Raw genomic sequence first — 9335 nt, forward strand, 5'->3', positions numbered from 1 at the left:
GTAATCATGGATGACATGAAGCACATGTTTTTGATTTCTCAAATTGACCAATATCGCTATTCATATTTTTCTCTCTCCACCTCCCCCCCCCCTCTAGTTTCATTATTAATAAAGGCAGGTTTTCTTTAAAAAATACATACAAAAAATTGACATATTCTAAATATTTCATGCTTACTAATCATAGCAAGTTCTTACAACCTGTCTTTATTTATGTTTTTTTACTTGGGGTGGGGTTGGTATTGGTATTTACTGGTGATGAAAGCGATCCTTTTAACAATCTTACATTACTATACACATCAACATCGACACATTCAATTGCTTCATTGGTTCTGTTCCCAGCAGACTTGTATTGTTTCAAGTTATTTGACACATAAGAAAGATATCCTCAATTATTAAATTATTATAACTGCACCATACTACTCATCGTCAAGGGATGTTGTGGAGAATAAAAAGGTATGACATCTATTAAGACACCTCTATTAACGGTCATAGAGTCTGCAATCTTTATTTGCACTTCCTAAAGTCCAATTACCATGAATTACCTTCCATTAGTCAAGTTCAAATGTTAAGCTGGATAGGGAGGTTTTATTTGATCTATGTGATACACCCCTCTCACGTACCTAATCCCCTATTTCTAGACAGTTACATTCATTACTTTAACACCTAGTGAGAATGACCCTAGGGGGCACTTCATAAAGCTGTTTGTAAGTTATGCACAACTTTACACATGATTGGTAACCTTTTTTGTGCACATTAATAAAAATAAAAAAATAGAATTTCCTATATTTGACATGAGAAAGGTCAGTTTACTCTCATTGCTCTTGAGATAATCTTCCTAAATGCTTTATGGGTTCAGATTGCTACGCATAGACCAGTAATCCCGGTTGATATCATCCTAAATCTGTACGCAAAGTTAAAAATCACTTTTGGGATTATCTCAAGAGCTGAGCAATACCATTCTTGTGAAACTTGGCACTGGTACACGTCCAGGGGCCTATTACAAGAAGAGTTGCGTTTAAACGCAAGTCAAATTATCAAGAGCAAGTCCCGAATACGGGTGCCTCATTGGCTGAAAATCAAGTTGCGCAAGATTTTTTCAGTTGCATTTGATCGCAACTCTTTCTGCAACGGGCCCCAGGTCATGTAAAACAAGGATATCAATCCTCATCATACACAGGCTCCTGCACGATCAAGATTGCTTGACCAATGTGACGCAGCACTTTCATCAAGAAATCTCCTCAACCACACAGATGACTCCCATAGTGCACAGAGTGCTTCATGTCCAATGGCCTACCTCCAAAATCCCTTATATCCTTGTCTGTAAATGACTGCCAATATCCCCTCATTATTGTTTAGACCCTCTTCCCCCGTGTTGAGGTGTGAACTTGTGATAACCACCCCTAGCGACAGGTCTTTGTCTAGGCTTGGGTAGAATTTCATGAAAAATCTTCTCCACAGTATTCACTGACAAATTTGCTGTCAACCAACCAGATTTGTAAGTGCAATCAAGATATCTTCAGAATCTCAGCATAACTGGAAATAATGCAATATTATGCTCATTTCCCATGCAGTTATTTTCCTGACTACTGAGAAAGCATGAATGCTTTGTAAGTATGCAACCCGAGGACCAAATGCTTATGGTTTTCTCCAAGGGACCTAATAATGAGGATAAATACCTTACCAAAGGGCACTGGCGAGCCAAGTGGGTATTAAACTCAGATCACTGGAATCCAAAATCCCCGCTCTGACTGAGCTATTATACCTCCTTAATCCCTATTAATTCCAATTACGTAAGTCAAACAGTATATAATAGTTCTTCATCTTTCTCAGTCAATGACCGATTATTTTCACTGACATGGCTCTGCACTATTCTTGTCATTATTCCTATCTGTGTTATGATTATTTTATATTGTATTAGATATATTTTGGTTTGTGAATGCTTGTACATGTCTATCTTTTTTAAATAAAAAAACTTAGAAAAAAAAAAAGTTTTACAAAATTCATTAATAATTCAGTCACTTTTTAAATTTCAATTAAATATTATGGTCAAGTGATTTATCCACATGTTGGATGTTACCTTTGATAACTGGAACTTTATCCTCAAAGATTATCACGCAAGTATCCTTTTATTATGATATCAGACTGGATATCCCTTGTCTAGAGCCAATCCCCTACAAACAATGAAAACAGAACTTCAAGGCTGTCTCTACCTGAAAGATCTTATGTGTCTTTACATTTGTGGCAGTCCAAATAATTTCAGGATGCTAAGTGAGTTTTAATCACTGTGAATGCAACCAGAAAAAAAGATCATGCACAGGCTTCATAATGTTCATTTTTAAAATCAGAATGTAGATTTAAGAATTTATATCTATAGTTTCCCCCCAAGTCACTTTTATCACCATAATTACCAATCAAAATAAATTTTAAAGACTTTGCATTTTATTTTTATTTTTTAATCAAAATGCAGCTCTCAGGATGATATCTTCATCTCTCTATATTATCTATTTTATAGGTAATATAGAAATTCATCCAATTAATTACATCGCTACAGTTCCCAATCAAAATATAGTTATAGATATATCATAAATACTAATCAATTATACTGGCTTTAGGAAGTTTGTTCATGGAATCAAAATGCAGCTCAAAGAATTTTGGCCATTTTCTATATTTATCCATTTCTAAACTCTCTATGATTTTCTCCAATCCATTTCATCTCCATAGTAACAAATTAAGCTAATTAAACGGTAAATCCCTGAGCACGGTGGCTTCTTTTTCTGTAACCTTTCTGTGTATGACTCAAGATGTCATGTCTACAGTTAGCATTGAGAGATGCCTGAATATCACCACATGTTCTAAAGATCAACCCGATGACTCTGAATGAGAAGAATATTTCCACCAAGGTTCAAGTAACCACAAAGCGGTGGGATCATGTGATGATCTCCAAGAAAGCTTGCAAGGTTGTTGTGGATGTCTTATAAATTGTGATGTCACATATCCACTACTTAGGAGAAGGGACTGAATAAAGAAATGTTTTGACAAAGAAAGTGGGATTTTTTTCTTTAATACTTACTGTACATGTTGTTAGACAGTGTTGCACTTTTGTTCTTTCTTTGTTTATTATCTTTATCATTTTCACTCAATGTATTTTCTTTATTATTCTTTAACCTATTGATTAATTAATCAATTCATATATTAATATTTTCATCTATTTACTTGAATATTCTTATTTGTATTCATTCATTTAATACATTTTTTTTTTAAAGTAAGGAAACTACAGCAAATAACCTATTTCGCCACACCACAAGAATAACCAAGTTCAAGTTTACATTACAGTACACACTATACAATGCACAAAAGATGTTAAAGTTATCAAAATGAATTCACGCATTACAGGACTGCCAGTGCCCCCAATCCTTCCTGCTCATCAGGTAATAACTCATCATCAAAAAACATAAATATCTTAAGTTATCACCCAATACACATCTTCACACCATGACTAACATCACCCATTAAAGGTTTTTATCAGTTTAGACCTGCTTCATATTTTCTTAGCTGTCAACAACTCTTTCATGTAACAGGAGACCTTCGAATGGAGAAACTTGTCCTTTGGCAGGCAAGATTAAATCAGATTTGTTGGCAAATTCAACTAACTTGAGGGAATAATGTGGGTTTGGAGTAGTGTTGTTGTTTAGGAAGGGGCAGGAGTATGACTCAGTTAGCCAGGAAAACTAGTTCTTTGTGAATGTATAGAAGACGGTTGTCATGTGATATTTTCATTCATTTAATTTTACATCCGATCAGTTGTTCAGTCAAGGCACATTAGGGTTTTGCTCTCTCTGAATATTACATGAAGAATTTAAAGCGTTTTGAAATTACCGAGCAAGGCCTTTACACACTAAAAGGCACAATCAATTATAAAATTAAGTGTAACTGGAGGTCTACGGAAAACCTTAAATAAAAAGTTTCAATCAATCGTAAATCATTACACGTTTGGATTGTATCTCTTAACCTCATGATATACATGTAGTCCCTATATATCTATATATTGTTATTGCATTCTTTCTTTTTATCTTTCTGTCTTTATTTTCTTTCTTTTTTTAATTTTTCCATAGTTTATTCCTGAAAGCCAAACTTAAAAAAAGCTACAAAATATAGATTAAAACTTGTTTCCCCCTTTATAGTGTTAAGAAAAATGTACAGAAATAACACCATAATGCATTATAAACAAAACTTTGTAAATCACATAATGGAATTCATCCCCCCCCCCTAATTTAAATATATTTTCCATCTTATACAAGCATTCCCTAAAATAGGAAACAAGCTTCACAGTGCCCAATGAAGAATGTAATACCAATTCCACTTTATAGTTTGACACAAATGCCAAACTTTTCTTACAGGCTGTGATTTTTTGTATTATATACCCTAATTTTGTTATTCCATGGGCATTCCCTTGACTTAACAACTTCCCTGGCAAAAGCTCTTGTGACAACAAGTCATAGCTCACACTCATATTTTCCATAAATTTTGTTCACACTTTCATTCTCTTTCCGATGGGTGACTCATGGCCAGTAGTTTGATTAAGGTTGTCATAATATGATTCACACGCTAAATACATGATAGTATGGAATTGAAAACACAGATGAAGATGGAGATAATGATTGCTTGGGGCACACTATACTACTCACAAACTATGATCAAATCCTGATAAAATATCTCAAATTCTGAAACCCTGAGATCTACGATCAAATCCTGATAAAGTCTAGAATATGGACCCATCTTTCTTATTGCAAGTAGGATCATTTTGTTCAAAAGGAAAGAAACAACATTTCCCAAAGGAGAGTGTGCAGAACACAGACTTGTCTAACTTCAGATTCTTTAATGAAAATTAGAAATGATTGGGAGATATGCTGCGTATGGTTACCCCACTGTCTACCCAATACAAAACCTAGATAGGAATGCAGAATTTAGTAGTCAATGGGTCACGTTTCACAAACCCCATAAAAAAAAGTTTGCAAGGCAGGTTTGAGCTTCAATATTTCACATATCTGATTGCCTACTAAGAGTGGGTGGTCCCTGAACAAAATCTATAGTAATAATGGTATTGATTAATTACCAGATTTTGCATGATGTGCTTGAGAATGAAAACGATTGTGTGCATGAATGCATACTGAGAGATGTGTGGTACACGGGTAGAGGAGGGGGTAGGAGTTATTATCAAACATGCACAATGACTTATTGCATAAAAGATAAATTTAATACACGGTTTATAGAATTTCATGCGGTGTTTTAGTCCATTGAATACCGACCTCTGTACCCCTCTTTTTTAGTCTTTGTACAGAGATAGTAAACACATAATTGATAAACCTAGAATTCATGTGGCCAATAACATCCATATGTTCCCAGAGACATAAATCAAATGGCACAGAGCCAGTCAAACAGGTACCACTCGATTGCTCATACCATTTTAAATTGGAAGATTTGGGGTGATATACTCAACAGAGGTTGAACATCAACCAGGATTTGAGGAGCCAAATTTTCTATTAAATTTTTTTTTGAGAGCTTGATTAGAATAGGTTTTTAATGAATTATGACATGAGCTGCGCATCAAATACACTACATCAAATACAATTTTGTGCTTATGTGCTGGTGCATGTATAGATGTATCATTCAAATATTTAACAAGCATGAAGATATAAACAGATACAATTTTGACTATTGTTTCAAGTGATTCCACTCATTGAAAAGACATTTCACAGAGAATGAAAGGAAGAAGAGCATTTCCTCCAAGAGCAAGATGTGTCCTATGTATCCTTAGCACAAATCTATCGCTAGAGAGTTGTGTCACTTTAATTTATTGACTACAACTGTACTTAATACTGCAATGCTCATAGGTTTTGTACAGGGACCAATCAGTTCAATAAGCAAAATGATTAAAGTTACTCAAACAAAGCAAATCACTTGCCTCCTACAAAACTAGGTGAAGGGAACATTTCAAATTTTGGACAACAGATGGGGTAGTTCAAAATCATCATTGCTGCTTTTCTTCAGTATTTCAATCTATGGTGTGTGTGACTCACTCGGGTGAGAGATTTTACTTGTAAATCATTGAAAAATAAGTCCTGATTGCACATATTTCACAAAGGCAAAAGAAAAAAAATAGGTTGGCAACAGAAACTACATGTAGGTTATAAGCAATTACCTGTATAGAAGTTCTAGCATTGTACAAATTCTACATTTAAAGCAGTTCTATTTAAATTAAAAACAGGACATAAAGCTGAAGAGAGTCTAGCTAGAAAGCACACACATATGAAAGCTCTACCAAATTACCCATGACAATAATACTCTGTACATACATGTATATTGCCCAGAAGCCAAAGAAGTGTATGAAACCTAATAAAGCTCCACCAAAATACCCATGACAATCGTACTTTGAAAACATACATTGCACAGAAAACAAAGCAGTATAGAAAATACAAAATACTGAAATCCATATAAGGTGCTTTTGCATGTTCATGAAATGGAAAAAGAAATGTGTATTTTAAAAATTAGTTTGAATGATCACATCCACACAAAAGCATGATGTGGCAGATTTCATATTGCCTATTGAAAATCATGTTAAACTTTTCTCTTTCAATGAAAAATATTTGAAAAGCATGTTCACAGTTCAATAAGGAACATTTTTATATCTACCCATAAACAAACTAACACAAAATCAAATGGGTTGGACCTCAGTTTAAAGTTTAGATATCTCATTGAAAGTATAAAGGAACACAGTTCTCACAAAGTGAAAATTACCAGTATTTGACACAATGCATGTACTAAAACCTTGCACTATTTATGATGTGGCAAAGAGAAGTGCAGAGAGAAAGAAGAGAGAGGGATAGAAAGACAGACAGCAAGAGAAACAGAATAGAAAAAAGTAAATGCCATCACATAATGCAATTATGATAATTAAAGTCAAGGAGAGAGCTCTAAAGAGACAGCAACAGCACACAAGGCACATCAAACCAATTTGACACCGTATGAACAGCTGCCATTACGGATACATTGAATAATACTCACCGGGCACTGTGTGTTCAGACGTGAGGGATGGAAAGGGGGCAAACAAGTGTAACATGCATTAGTGTACACAGGAATATATATATAGAGAGACGACAGCTAGAGGTTGCAATGTACCCCTATATATTCCCATCATCATAACAATTTGATGCAAATGTGTATTAAACCACAAATACATAAGTGTAATACACATCACTCCCAATAATGGTACATGCCTTTATCTAATATACATGTATGTTTGTATGATAATTTTCTTTCAACCTGTAAAGATGCAATTGCAAAAGAGCAACATCGATTCTGCCATTCAACATTTCTACCACTTTTTTCTGAATACCGGCGGTAATAAAACAAGCAAATAGTATTTTCTAAAATAGAATATATATTTCACTTAAATCTGAAAGAAAGAGTTTATTGCTGTAAAACATGTATATAACTATTCCACCAATGTAACAATATTTTCAGTATTGCAGTGAATGAATGAATATGTACTCAACATTTAGAAAATACTCCATATAATGCAATGCACTAGTCATACACTATTAAAAAATACAATGTGGTGACAACACATATTTGTAACTGCAAATATCTTGCCCCAAATTTAAATTCTTTGTTACAAAAGAAAAAAACAATATAAGTCCTCAACCTTTTATATACATGTATAATTGAGGGGGGTATAGAGAAAATATATGCAAGAATTTCACAGTATTACAAAAGTTGCTTGAAAAGTTGAATGTTAATAAAAATGAGTCCATGAGTGTTTTGGTGAATTGTTACAGGAATATGCACAAAAAATTATATTGGCTGTTTAAAATATACAAAAATATAATAAGTGTAAAATATGAACATGATAAAATGGATGGTCAAATTCTAAAGGGTATCAAAAGCAGGTAAAATGCATTAAAGGGAGAAAGCAAGCATTTGGCTATAATATCAGGAATATCTACACATCTACCATTCATATTCTTGAAATATTTTTGAAATGTGTGACAACTCTTAGATATGTGAGCTACATACATGTGGAAATTATTAACAATTTTGCAAAAGGAGTGAATTTTCAAAAATGAATGCAACCCCCCCCCCCCTTAAGCCCCAGTCTGAGTACTAAAATTGTTGGAAGCCAAAGATATATTTAAAAATACAAAAATTAGTTTGTTTGTTAGTTTATTTTTCTTATCATTATTCTGCCTTTTCCTCATGCTTTAATTGCTGAAGAAAATTATTTCAGCTATCAATCCCTCAATGCTTTGTATGATTTGATTGTCAAATAAGCTGATAAACTAAACATGTACTAACATTTGAGATTTGTGTCAAACTTGGCTATCCATAATTTTAACCACAGTTCAAAATACAGGCCAATATCTTCTGAATAAAATGTTGAAAATTAGAATTAGGAATGAAACATGCAGATAAAGGGAAAAGGAGAATGATGCATCGGGGGCCATCTTCTCTAAGAGCAGGGATAAAAGGCGTGGGGATGTACAAAAAAAGACAGAGGATAAATATAGGCATGATGATGGTAATGTACAATGGTAATCTATGGATGAAGCAGATGAAGGGATGAAAATGTATATCATTAGTAAACCATCAATTCAGAACAACTCCAACATGAATATAAAATGAAATTATTCCCACAATGAGAAACATACAAATTCAACTTGTTTGAACTGTAGTGACATGCATTAAATGCCTAGGAGCGTTAAATAGCAGATTCTCTAAGGGGCTGTTTTATAGAGCTGTAAATATGATACTGAACAAATGCAATACATTTTTGTGTGATAATTCTTAACCAACATTCAGCTGAAAAATTATCTTTGTAGATTAAAATTCTTATTGTTAATAAACATTTTATTGCACAGTTTATTACTTGTCAACATTTGATTGGGTTAAGGAAAATTCTGTACTACATTGCTATCACACCAGGGAAAATTTAGGGTAATTTATTTAGTACAAAAACATGTTTAAATTGTTTGTAGTCTTGTGGTGGAACTTTATGGAGCATCCCACTACACTATAAATGCACAAATGAAATGAAAAGAAACTTTATAGCATTATCTCTGTTTAATTCATTAGTAAGCAGATGTAAGGGCTGCAATATAAATTTCAAATATCCAAATATCAATGAAACATGCATGAGTTAAAGAAATGCAAGCAACTATTGTGTTATCCCCAAATCACCATGAAAGGAATACAAGGAGGCATGCATTGGTAATTTCTATAAATGAAGGTGTTTTTTCTACCTAAAACTCCTAAAATGAAAGGAAAAAGAAAAAAGATTA

Source organism: Lytechinus pictus, chromosome 7, assembly GCF_037042905.1.
Source record: "Lytechinus pictus isolate F3 Inbred chromosome 7, Lp3.0, whole genome shotgun sequence".
Taxonomy (NCBI): Eukaryota; Metazoa; Echinodermata; class Echinoidea; order Temnopleuroida; family Toxopneustidae; genus Lytechinus; species Lytechinus pictus.